We start from the raw sequence: 13,237 nt of genomic DNA, 5'->3' as shown, positions 1-13,237 counted from the left end.
TTCTCCACTCTAAGTCCCCATGTCCTCCATGCTATTTGTTATGCTCCACAAATAAGTGAAACCATATGATAATTGACTCTCTCTGCTTGACTTATTTCACTCAGCATAATCTCTTCCAGTCCCGTCCATGTTGCTACAAAAGTTGGGTATTCATCCTTTCTGATGGAGGCATAATACTCTATCCCCAGGGGTACAGGTCTGTGAATCACCAGGTTTACACACTTCACAGCACTCACCAAAGCACATACCCTCCCCAATGTCCATAATCCCACCCCCTTCTCCCAAACCCCCTCCCCCCAGCAACCCTCAGTTTGTTTTGTGAGATTAAAAGTCACTTATGGTTTGTCTCCCTCCCAATCCCATCTTGTTTCATTTATTCTTCTCCTACCCACTTAAGCCCCCATGTTGCATCACCACTCCCTCATATCAAGGAGATCATATGATAGTTGTCTTTCTCTGCTTGACTTATTTCGCTAAGCATGATACGCTCTAGTTCCATCCATGTTGTCGCAAATGGCAACATTTCATTTCTTTTGATGGCTGCATAGTATTCCATTGTGTATATATACCACATCTTCTTGATCCATTCATCTGTTGATGGACATCTAGGTTCTTTCCATAGTTTGGCTATTGTGGACATTGCTGCTATAAACATTCGGGTGCACGTGCCCCTTTGGATCACTACGTTTGTATCCTTAGGGTAAATACCCAATAGTGCAATTGCTGGGTCATAGGGCAGTTCTATTTTCAACATTTTGAGGAACCTCCATGCTGTTTTCCAGAGTGGCTGCACCAGCTTGCATTCCCACCAACAGTGTAGGAGGGTTCCCCTTTCTCCGCATCCTAGCCAGCATCTGTCATTTCCTGACTTGTTGATTTTAGCCATTCTGACTGGTGTGAGGTGATATCTCATTGTGGTTTTGATTTGTATTTCCCTGATGCCGAGTGATATGGAGCACTTTTTCATGTGTCTGTTGGCCATCTGGATGTCTTCTTTGCAGAAATGTCTGTTCATGTCCTCTGCCCATTTCTTGATTGGATTATTTGTTCTTTGGGTGTTGAGTTTGCTAAGTTCTTTATAGATTCTGGACACTAGTCCTTTATCTGATATGTCATTTGCAAATATCTTCTCCCATTCTGTCAGTTGTCTTTTGATTTTGTTAACTGTTTCCTTTGCTGTGCAAAAGCTTTTGATCTTGATGAAATCCCAATAGTTCATTTTTGCCCTTGCTTCCCTTGCCTTTGGCGATGTTCCTAGGAAGATGTTGCTGCGGTTGAGGTCAAAGAGGTTGCTGCCTGTGTTCTCCTCAAGGATTTTGATGGATTCCTTTCGCACATTGAGGTCCTTCATCCATTTTGAGTCTATTTTTGTGTGTGGTGTAAGGAAATGGTCCAATTTCATTTTTCTGCATGTGGCTGTCCAATTTTCCCAGCACCATTTATTGAAGAGGCTGTCTTTTTGCCATTGGACATTCTTTCCTGCTTTGTCGAAGATTAGTTGACCATAGAGTTGAGGGTCTATTTCTGGGCTCTCTATTCTGTTCCATTGATCTATGTGTCTGTTTTTGTGCCAGTACCATGCTGTCTTGATGACGACAGCTTTGTAATAGAGCTTGAAGTCCGGAATTGTGATGCCACCAACGTTGGCTTTCTTTTTCAATATCCCTTTGGCTATTCGAGGTCTTTTCTGGTTCCATATAAATTTTAGCATTATTTGTTCCATTTCTTTGAAAAAGATGGATGGTACTTTGATAGGAATTGCATTAAATGTGTAGATTGCTTTAGGTAGCATAGACATTTTCACAATATTTATTCTTCCAATCCAGGAGCATGGAACATTTTTCCATTTCTTTGTGTCTTCCTCAATTTCTTTCATGAGTACTTTATAGTTTTCTGAGTATAGATTCTGTGTCTCTTTGGTTAGGTTTATTCCTAGGTATCTTATGGTTTTGGGTGCAATTGTAAATGGGATTGACTCCTTAATTTCTCTTTCTTCTGTCTTGCTGTTGGTGTAGAGAAATGCAACTGATTTCTGTGCATTGATTTTATATCCTGACACTTTACTGAATTCCTGTATAAGTTCTAGCAGTTTTGGAGTGGAGTCTTTTGGGTTTTCCACATATAGTATCATATCATCTGCGAAGAGTGATAATTTGACTTCTTCTTTGCCGATTTGGATGCCTTTAATTTCCTTTTGTTGTCTGATTGCTGAGGCTAGGACCTCTAGTACTATGTTGAATAGCAGTGGTGATAATGGACATCCCTGCTGTGTTCCTGACCTTAGCGGAAAAGCTTTCAGTTTTTCTCCATTGAGAATGATATTTGCGGTGGGTTTTTCATAGATGGCTTTGATGATATTGAGGTATGTGCCCTCTATCCCTACACTTTGAAGAGTTTTGATCAGGAAGGGATGCTGTACTTTGTCAAATGCTTTTTCAGCATCTATTGAGAGTATCATATGGTTCTTGTTCATTCTTTTATTGATGTGTTGTATCACATTGACTGATTTGCGGATGTTGAACCAACCTTGCAGCCCTGGAATAAATCCCACTTGGTCGTGGTGAATAATCTTTTTAATGTACTGTTGAATCCTATTGGCTAGTATTTTGTTGAGTATTTTCGCATCTGTGTTCATCAAGGATATCGGTCTATAGCTCTCTTTTTTGGTGGGATCCTTGTCTGGTTTTAGGATCAAGGTGATGCTGGCCTCATAAAATGAGTTTGGAAGTTTTCCTTCCATTTCTATTTTTTGGAACAGTTTCAGGAGAATAGGAATTAGTTCTTCTTTAAATGTTTGGTAGAATTCCCCCGGGAAGCCGTCTGGCCCTGGGCTTTTGTTTGTTTGGAGATTTTTAATGACTCTTTCAATCTCCTTACTGGTTATGGGTCTGTTCAGGCTTTCTATTTCTTCCTGGTTCAGTTGTGGTAGTTTATATGTTTCTAGGAATGCATCCATTTCTTCCAGATTGTCAAATTTATTGGCGTAGAGTTGCTCATAGTATGTTCTTATAATAGTTTGTATTTCTTTGGTGTTAGTTGTGATCTCTCCTCTTTCATTCATGATTTTATTTATTTGGGTCCTTTCTCTTTTCTTTTTGATAAGTCGGGCCAGGGGTTTATCAATTTTATTAATTCTTTCAAAGAACCAGCTCCTAGTTTCGTTGATTTGCTCTATTGTCTTTTTGGTTTCTATTTCATTGATTTCTGCTCTGATCTTTATGATTTCTCTTCTCCTGCTGGGCTTAGGGTTTCTTTCTTGTTCTTTCTCCAGCTCCTTTAGGTGGAGGGTTAGGTTGTGTACCTGAGACCTTTCTTGTTTCTTGAGAAAGGCTTGTACTGCTATATATTTTCCTCTCAGGACTGCCTTTGTTGTGTCCCACAGATTTTGAACCGTTGTATTTTCATTATCATTTGTTTCCATGATTTTTTTCAATTCTTCTTTAATTTCCCGGTTGACCCATTCATTCTTTAGAAGGATGCTGTTTAGTCTCCATGTATTTGGGTTCTTTCCAAACTTCCTTTTGTGGTTGAGTTCTAGCTTTAGAGCATTGTGGTCTGAAAATATGCAGGGAATGATCCCAATCTTTTGATACCGGTTGAGTCCTGATTTAGGACCGAGGATGTGATCTATTCTGGAGAATGTTCCATGTGCACTAGAGAAGAATGTGTATTCTGTTGCTTTGGGATGAAATATTCTGAATATATCTGTGATGTCCATCTGGTCCAGTGTGTCGTTTAAGGCCTTTATTTCCTTGCTGATCTTTTGCTTGGATGATCTGTCCATTTCAGTGAGGGGAGTGTTAAAGTCCCCTACTATTATTGTATTATTGTTGATGTGTTTCTTTGATTTTGTTATTAATTGGTTTATATAGTTGGCTGCTCCCACGTTGGGGGCATAGATATTTAAAATTGTTAAATCTTCTTGTTGGACAGACCCTTTGAGTATGATATAGTGTCCTTCCTCATCTCTTATTATAGTCTTTGGCTTAAAATCTAATTGATCTGATATAAGGATTGCCACTCCTGCTTTCTTCTGATGTCCATTAGCATGGTAAATTCTTTTCCACCCCCTCACTTTAAATCTGGAGGTGTCTTCGGGCTTAAAATGAGTTTCTTGGAGGCAACATATAGATGGGTTTTGTTTTTTTATCCATTCTGATACCCTGTGTCTTTTGACAGGGGCATTTAGCCCATTAACATTCAGGGTAACTATTGAGAGATATGAATTTAGTGCCATTGTACTGCCTGTAAGTTGACTGTTACTGTATATGGTCTCTGTTCCTTTCTGATCTACCACTTGTAGGCTCTCTCTTTGCTTAGAGGACCCCTTTCAATATTTCCTGTAGAGCTGGTTTGGTATTTGCAAATTCTTTCAGTTTTTGTTTGTCCTGGAAGCTTTTAATCTCTCCTTCTATTTTCAATGATAACCTAGCTGGATATAGTATTCTTGGCTGCATGTTTTTCTCGTTTAGTGCTCTGAAAATATCATGCCAGCTCTTTCTGGCCTGCCAGGTCTCTGTGGATAAGTCAGCTGCCAATCTAATATTTTTACCATTGTATGTTACAGACTTCTTTTCCCGGGCTGCTTTCAGGATTTTCTCTTTGTCACTGAGACTTGTAAATTTTACTATTAGGTGACGGGGTGTGGGCCTATTCCTATTGATTTTGAGGGGCGTTCTCTGGACCTCCTGAATTTTGATGCTCGTTCCCTTTGCCATATTGGGGAAATTCTCCCCAATAATTCTCTCCAGTATACCTTCTGCTCCCCTCTCTCTTTCTTCTTCTTCTGGAATCCCAATTATTCTAATGTTGTTTCGTCTTATGGTGTCACTTATCTCTCGAATTCTCCCCTCGTGGTCCAGTAGCTGTTTGTCCCTCTTTTGCTCAGCTTCTTTATTCTCTGTCATTTGGTCTTCTATATCACTAATTCTTTCTTCTGCCTCATTTATCCTAGCAGTGAGAGCCTCCATTTTTGATTGCACTTCATTAATAGCTTTTTTTATTTCAACTTGGTTAGATTTTAGTTCTTTTATTTCTCCAGAAAGGGCTTTTATATCTCTCGAGAGGGTTTCTCTAATATCTTCCATGCCTTTTTCGAGCCCGGCTAGAACCTTGAGAATTGTCATTCTGAACTCTAGATCTGACATATTACCAATGTCTGTATTGATTAGGTCCCTAGCCTTCGGTACTGCCTCTTGTTCTTTTTTTTTGTGTTGAATTTTTCCGTCTTGTCATTTTGTCCAGATAAGAGTATATGAAGGGGCAAGTAAAATACTAAAAGGGTGGCAACAACCCCAGGAAAAAATGCTTTAACCAAATTAGAAGAGATCCAAAATCGTGAGGGGGGAGAAAGGGGATAAAAAGAGGTTCAAAAAGGAAGAAAGAAAAAAAAAGAAAAAAGAGAAAAAAAAAAAGAAAAAAGAAAAGAAAAGAATTAAAAAAAAAAGAAAACACCTAAGAAAAATGTAAAAAAGAAAAAAAATATATATATTAGATAAACTAGTAAAAAATCGTTAAAAAAGAAAAAGGTAACAGTTAAAAAAAAAAAATTTTATCCGAAGGCGAGAAAAAAAAAAAAATGAAAAAGAATAAAATTAAATTAACTGCAAGACTAAAAAAAAATCACAGGGAAAAAGCCATGAGTTCCGTGCTTGGCTTTCTCCTCCTCTGGAATTCTGCTGCTCTCCTTGGTATTGAAACCGCACTCCTTGGTAGGTGAACTTGGTCTCGGCTGGATTTCTTGTTGATCTTCTGGGGGAGGGGCCTGTTGTAGTGATTCTCAAGTGTCTTTGCCCCAGGCGGAATTACACCGCCCTTACCCGGGGCCGGGGTGAGTAATCCGCTCGGGTTTGCTTTCAGGAGCTTTTGTTCCCTGAGCGCTTTCCGTAGAGTTCTGGAGGACGGGAATACAAATGGCGGCCTCCTGGTCTCCGGCCCGGAGGAGCCGAGAGCCTGGAGCCCCACTCCTCAGTGCGCCCTCAGAGAACAGCGCCCAGTTACTCCCGTCTGCCTGACCTCCGGCCGCGCTCCGAGCTCTCCGAGCCTGCGACCAGTTCAAGGTAACACCGAGCTGTGAGCTTACTGTCGGCTCTGTCTCTGTAGCCGGCTTTCCCGTTCCAATACCCGCAAGGTCTGCGACACTCAGACACCCCTGATCCTTCTGTGACCCTGCGGGACCTGAGGCCACGCTGAACCCGCATGGGCTTTGCCCCGGTTTAGCCTCTGGAGCGATGTCTCTCAGCGGAACAGACTTTTAAAAGTCCTGATTTTGTGCACCGTTGCTCCGCCGCTTGCCGGGAGCCGGCCCCTCCCCCCGGGGTCTATCTTCCCGTCGCTTTGGATTCACTTCTCCGCCGGTCCTACCTTTCAGAAAGTGGTTGTTTTTCTGTTTCCAGAATTGCTGTTCTTCTTCTCTTCGATCTGCCGACGGGTTTTCAGGTGTTTGCAATCTTTAGATAAGCTATCTAGCTGATCTCCGGCTAGCTGAAGCAGTCTCAGCCTGCTGCTTCTCCGCCATCTTGACTCCTCCCCCTCTAAATTAATTTATTTTTTAATTTAAATTTAATTAACATATGATGTATTATTGGTTTCAGAGGCAGAGGTCAGTGATTCAAAAGACTTATATAACACTCAGTGCCTATTGTATTATATTATATCATGTGACCTCCTTAATGTCCATCACCCATTTCCCCATCTTCCCACCTCCCTCCCTTCAGCAGCCATCAACTTGTTTCCCATGATTAAGTCTCTTATGGTTTGTCTCCTTCTCTGGTTTTGTCTTGTTTTATTTTTTTCTCTCTTCCGCCATGATCCTCTCTTTTGCTTCTTAAATTCCACATAGTGCTTTTCTGCCCATGGACGCCACTGAGTAAGCATCGTTAAAGTCTCCCCTCCCACCGCCATCATGTCTAAGTCAGAGTCTCCCAAAGAGCCTGAACAGCTGCGGAAGCTCTTTATCGGAGGTCTGAGCTTTGAAACAACCGATGAGAGTCTGAGGAGCCATTTTGAGCAATGGGGAACACTTACGGACTGTGTGGTAATGAGAGATCCAAACGCCAAGAGCTCCAGAGGGTTTGGGTTTGTCACATATGCCACTGTGGAGGAGGTGGATGCAGCCATGAATGCAAGGCCACACAAGGTGGATGGAAGAGTTGTGGAACCAAAGAGGGCTGTCCCAAGAGAAGATTCTCAAAGACCTGGTGCCCACTTAACTGTGAAAAAGATTTTTGTTGGTGGCATTAAAGAAGACACTGAAGAACATCATCTAAGAGATTATTTCGAACAGTATGGGAAAATCGAAGTGATTGAGATCATGACTGACCGAGGCAGTGGCAAAAAGAGGGATTTTGCTTTTGTAACATTTGATGACCATAATTCTGTAGACAAGATTGTCATTCAAAAATACCATACTGTGAATGGCCACAACTGTGAAGTAAGGAAAGCGCTCTCTAAGCAAGAGATGGCTAGTGCTTCATCCAGCCAAAGAGGTCGAAGTGGTTCTGGAAACTTTGGTGGTGGTCGTGGAGGTGGTTTGGGTGGGAATGACAACTTTGGTTGAGGAGGAAACTTCAGTGGTCGAGGTGGCTTTGGTGGCATTCGAGGTGGTGGTGGATGTGGTGGCAGTGGGGATGGCTATAATGGATTTGGTAATGATGGAAGCAACTTTGGAGGTGGCGGAAGCTATAATGATTTTGGCAATTACAGCAATCAATCCTCAAATTTTGGACCCATGAAAGGAGGCAATTTTGGAAGCAGAAGCTCTGGCCCTTACGGTGGTGGAGGCCAATACTTCGCCAAACCATGAAACCAAGGTGGCTATGGTGGTTCCAGCAGGAGCAGCAGCTATGGCAGTGGCGGAAGGTTTTAATTACTGCCAGGAAACAAAGCTTAGCAGGAGAGGAGAGCCAGAGAAGTGACAGGGAAGCTACAGGTTACAACAGATTTGTGAACTCAGCCAAGCACAGTCGTGACAGGGCCTAGCTGCTACAAAGAAGACATGTTTTAGACAATACTCATGTGTATGGGCAAAAAAACTTGAGGACTGTATTTGTGACTAATTGTATAACAGGTTATTTTAGTTTCTGTTCTGTGGAGAGTGTAAAGCATTCCAACAAAGGGTTTTAATGTAGATTTTTTTTTTGCACCCATACTGTTAATTGCTTAATGTAATAGTCTGATCATGACGCTGAATAAACGTGTCTTTTTAAAAAAAAAATTCCACATATCAATGAGATCATATGATAACTGTCATTCTCTGATTGACTGACTTCACTTAACATAATACCCTTTACCATCCATGTTGTTGCAAATGGCAAGATTTCATTTTTTGTGGCTGACTAATATTCCATTGTATATATACCATATGACTTATATATGTATATGTACATGTATATGTACCATATCATCTTTATCCCTGAAATGTCCCTTTTTGTCTCTAATAATAGTACTTGTCTTGAGGCTTATTTTGTTAATAATATATCCCACCCTGGCTTTCCTATGTTTAGTGTTTGTAATATCTTTTACTTTTAACCTTTAAATATACTTAAAGTGAGTCCCTTGTAGACCACATCATAGTTGGATCTTGATTTTTTTTCTCTGACCATCTCTGCCTTTTCATTTAAGAGTTAAATTCATCTGTATTAATATCATCAATGTGATTGGAAACGGTTTTTAATATTTGATTTTAATTTCTTTTGGTTGCTCTCGGCATCATAATAGGCATGATTAACTTATCTTTTTCTACTTAGAGTTAATACTGTATTATTCTATGTAAAACATAAATGCCTTAGAATAGTATATTTTCTCCTTCCATCTTTTGTGTTATAGCTGTCATATATTTTATACCTATGTGCATATAAACCCCATAATACAGTGATAACAATATATTTTTGCTGTAAGAAGATATGTAGCATTTTATATTTACCATATATTTTATCTTTTTGGTGCTCATCATTGCAACTTTTAGGTTCAAGTTTCCAATATGTGTCATTTCTCTTCACTCTGAAGAATTTTCTTCAGCACGTCTTATAATTCAGGTCTGCTGGTAGGTTCTCTGTTTTTGGTTATTCAAAAATGTTTTTATTTTGTCTTTATTTTTTGAAGGATACTTTTTCTGGGTATAGAATTTGGGGTTGACACTATTTTTTCCTACCACCAGGGTCTTATTTTCCCCAAACATGCATAGTTCAGGGATCAGCCAAGGGCATAAGGAAAGTTTATGTATAGCTTGGATCTCCTTGCTCTGTGGCTCTCTCATTTCTAGAATTTTTCCCCCAACATTTCCAACCACTCTAAATTCCCAACCTCCATCTTCTAACACCTCTGCCTAGTAAGAGTGAGGCTCTATGCCTAACTTCTAGCCACCCATGCCATGCAGACTAGGGAGGGCATTCAGAAGAAAAGCCGGGTAATGTAGATAGCACCCACTATGATTATATTCTTTTCAAGGATTAAATTCTCTTTCATTTCTGCCTGCTTTTGGCTCCCTTCAGTGTTGTTGTTTTATATTTGGCCCACAATTTGTCATTGTTATCTGTGGGAGGGTTAGTCCCAGGCAAATATCCCATCATTACTCAGGTGGGAATTCACATCCTGTGTCTTCTTTGACTATCAAAGAATTAGTCCTTTATAGCATATCATTCACTCTAAATAATAATTTTTAAGCTCTTATTGACATAGAACTAAGATTTATTCATCTTTGGGATGACATTTGGTCTAGTGTAATTTTATATATGAACACATAATTTTAAATCTTTTACTTAGCAAAAGCAATGAACATTTGGAGCTTGTACTCAGTTTTGTAAAAATTTTCAGTAAAATTTAAATAAGTTTCCGAACTTGTTGAAATCTCCAAAATCATGTGCTATACTAATCTGTCTGAAATTCCTTAAAACATGTTAACCTCAAGAAATTAATATTTTTCCATGGAATTTTAAGCATAACTGCCGAAACACAGCCTCCAAATGTGAAAATATATCCAGGATCCAGGAACACACAAATGGACACTTCGTTTTACTTGTTCAGAACTTAAAGGATTTTTATCTGAAGACTTATGTGGCTGTCTCCTCTGTCCCATACTTAGGAATGGGCATCTGAATTTAACCTAAGTATAATTGAGCTAATAGCATGGCTTATAGATATTTTATTGGCGGGGGAGGGAGGGAAGCTTATCAAATTGCTATTGACTATTGATTTAGTTTAGAGGTTTTTTGTTATAATATTATTTACTATCACCATCATCGGGGTCTCTGTTATACAAACAAAATACAGTGATCAACTTGTTTGAATACACACATGCCGTTATGAGTTACCTGACCCCACCCATTGCTGCCATCTTCCTGCTTGCTGTATTTTTCAAGAGGGTCACTGAACAAGTAGGTGTTGGCACACTGCATGACACAGTGTGAGGGCTTCCCTTCATATCATAGTTGTTGTTGCAAGAGCTGCCCTAGAAGGGTCTTTTATGCTTCAAGAGTTCACACCATTGTATCATTTGCTTTTCAAGAAATGATTTCCTCCTGGGCAGATTTGGTCTGAATTCCTTCATGAGTGCAGGGAAAAGGTAAACTCTGATTTGTTTTCCTCCCTTTGCAATATAATCCACTCAACTATGCCATAGATGATGCAGTGTGCATCCTCCTCCCTCACACACATCTGGGTGTAAGAAAATATTGTTCTGCTGCCTCTGTACATGGATGTGTCATACTCAGAAATTTCATACTCACAGGGAGATGTACAGTCATGAACTCCTTTTGCCTTTCTTGCAGTGAAGACCATCTCTTCTAAGCATACTTGAAACTAAAGATCCCAGGGTGCCTGAGTAGCTCTGTAGATTAAACGTCTGCCTTCAGCTTGGGTCATGATCTCAATTTCCCGGGATGGAGCCCCGCGTTGGGCTCCCTGCTCAGCAGGAAGTCTATTTGAGATTCTCTCTCTCCCTCTGCCCCTCCCTCACTCATGCTTTCTCTCCGTGTGTCATAAATTAATGAATATAAATTTTTTAAAAAAAATAAAAGATCCCAATTAATGATTCAATCATTTTATCCATAAGACATTTTTTTTTTTTTTTAGAGAGAGAGAGGGGTTTGGGGAGGGGGCACAGAGATAGGGAGAGAGAGAATCTTAAACAGGCTCCATATCAGCACAGCACCCTACACGGGGCTCAATCTCACAACCCTAAGATCATGACCTGAGCTGAAATCAAGAGTTGGACACTTAACAAACTGAGCCACCCAGGCATCCCATCCATAAGCCTTTGAAAGCATAATTTGTCAGAATATTTTCATTAGTTTTTTTAATCATAACCTGTTTCCCCTAAAAGCACTGAGTAACTGGGCCTTGTACAAGTTCCTGAGCACAGTGTATGAGGTGCTACATGATTTGGCCCCTAACTCTTGGCCTTTGCCCTCTCCATGCACAGCTCTCAGGCCCCAGCCATTCTTAACCATCTGTAGTGCTGATTACCTAACTGCCCTGTGCCTTCTCTGGCCTCCCTTCACTTGCATAGACTGTTCACTTTGCCAAGAATATCTTTTTCCTTTTCCACCAGGCTGGTGCTCCCTATAGATCCATCTCAGATATCCAATCCTCCAGACCAACCTGCTAGTGCTCCCTGCTCTGCTCAGTTCAAGACTCAATTTAGCACCAAGAATGTGGGGGGAGGGTGGCTGGGCTCTGTAGATGCCCAAGCTGCTTCTCTCTGATCTGCTGGGAGGGACAGGGGCAAGAGAGGCAGGTTGTCATGAGAATCTGCCTTCCATCAATGACAACAACATTGAGTTATTGGAGCCTACTGCCAAGGAGAACTGGGGATCTGGTCAGCAATTCCCTGCTACTCCTGCTACTACATTGCTGGTACCGTCTTTGACCTAAAGAGTTTCTCCAGGCCCTTTCTCCCACTCTGCTTCAGATGGTGTGCTCATCTGGCTTTTGCTGCCCATCTGTTTCTAGATCTTCCCTTTCTGCACATCTCCTTCAATAAATGGTTCCTGTGGATTCCCCACCTGGCTTTTGGTTTTAGGTTTTTCTCCAAGATGCTTGACCATATACCATATACTATCTATACTTGCCCATATACCATATACTGTCTCCTCTGACATCTATCCCCATCTAAGTCAGGCTCCAGATACAGCTCCAGAGCCAAGGTGAAGTCCTTACTCTTAAAGAGTGGACAGTCTGATTGGAAGAGACAGATGATACAATAAGCAGAAAAAGATTTCTGATAGTGATGCAGTGTTGTTTAAAAGTTTAAAAAGGGTAGTGGAGGGTGACAAGGCAGGCTCTGGTGGCAGGAGCTATACAAAAACCTTAGCCAAGGTGGTAGGAGAAGACTTCTAAGAAAATGACCTTGAATCTGAACAGTGAAGGATGAGCCAGAAATACCAAGATCTAGGCAGAGACCCAGAGAGAAGGGCAAGCACAAAGTCCTGTGCCAAGAGCAAGATGGGAAGATTCAACATGCAGGAGGAAGGTTGCACACAGTGGCTGAAGTGGAATGGCCAAAGGTATAGTGGCAGAGCCAGGTGAGGTCAGCTGAGGGGCAGGATTGAGATTTGACTCTGACGGTGGGCCATGAGAAGCTTTGGGAGAGTTTAAGCAAAGCACTTACTAATACATACTTTGAAGAGATCCCTCTGGCTTCTGTGGGGACAGTGGGCAAGCAAGAGGCCAGATAGGAAGGCCAACTATGTAGGAGTAGATAGCAGTTCAGGATTAGGGTGGTAGCCATAGGGTAGTGGGATGCTGACACATTTTAAGAGGCAGAGCCAACAGGATTTGCTAAAGGGTTGGTGGCAGTGCCAAATGGAAAGAAATGGGGCAGGGATGACTCCTAGGGTTTCAACCTGAGCAACCAGGGAGATAGAGGTGTCACCCACAGCCATGGGGGAAGACTGGGGTCCTTTTGGACACATAATGTTTGAGATACCTATTCATTATCTTACATAAAGTGTTTCCAAAGTTTTTTAAGTTTTCTGATTGACCTTAGAGAGACTGCAGGTGTCAGCACAGGAAAGTATGGCCTCCTCACTGGTGCTTACATTCTGCTTCCTTCCACAAGGTATTTAAAGCCTTTGCTGTGATGAGTTTAACTTCAGAACTCAACTAGTGGGCAAGTGAGGCTGAAGGTTATGTCTCACCACCCATCTCCCTCCACGTGACTCCCTTGGGGCTCCTCCTTTGACTGGACGCCTTCAGGGGGTTGACCAGAGGATTTCTGATTGGCTTTTCTCCAATGTTC

The 13,237-nt window shown here is 41.2% G+C and overlaps 2 pseudogenes; both read left to right on the top strand.

Moving 5' to 3' along the window:
• Positions 1 to 10,406, top strand: part of LOC116571509 — a 67,013-nt pseudogene extending 56,607 nt beyond the window's left edge.
• On the top strand, positions 6,855 to 7,924 carry LOC116571812 (annotated as a pseudogene).
• Positions 10,407 to 13,237: the final 2,831 nt, after the last annotated feature.

Source organism: Mustela erminea, chromosome 13 (genome assembly GCF_009829155.1).
Source record: "Mustela erminea isolate mMusErm1 chromosome 13, mMusErm1.Pri, whole genome shotgun sequence".
In the NCBI taxonomy this organism is placed as follows: domain Eukaryota; kingdom Metazoa; phylum Chordata; class Mammalia; order Carnivora; family Mustelidae; genus Mustela; species Mustela erminea.
Note: the sequence above shows the minus strand (reverse complement) of the source record. Positions and strands in the feature narration are given on the sequence as shown.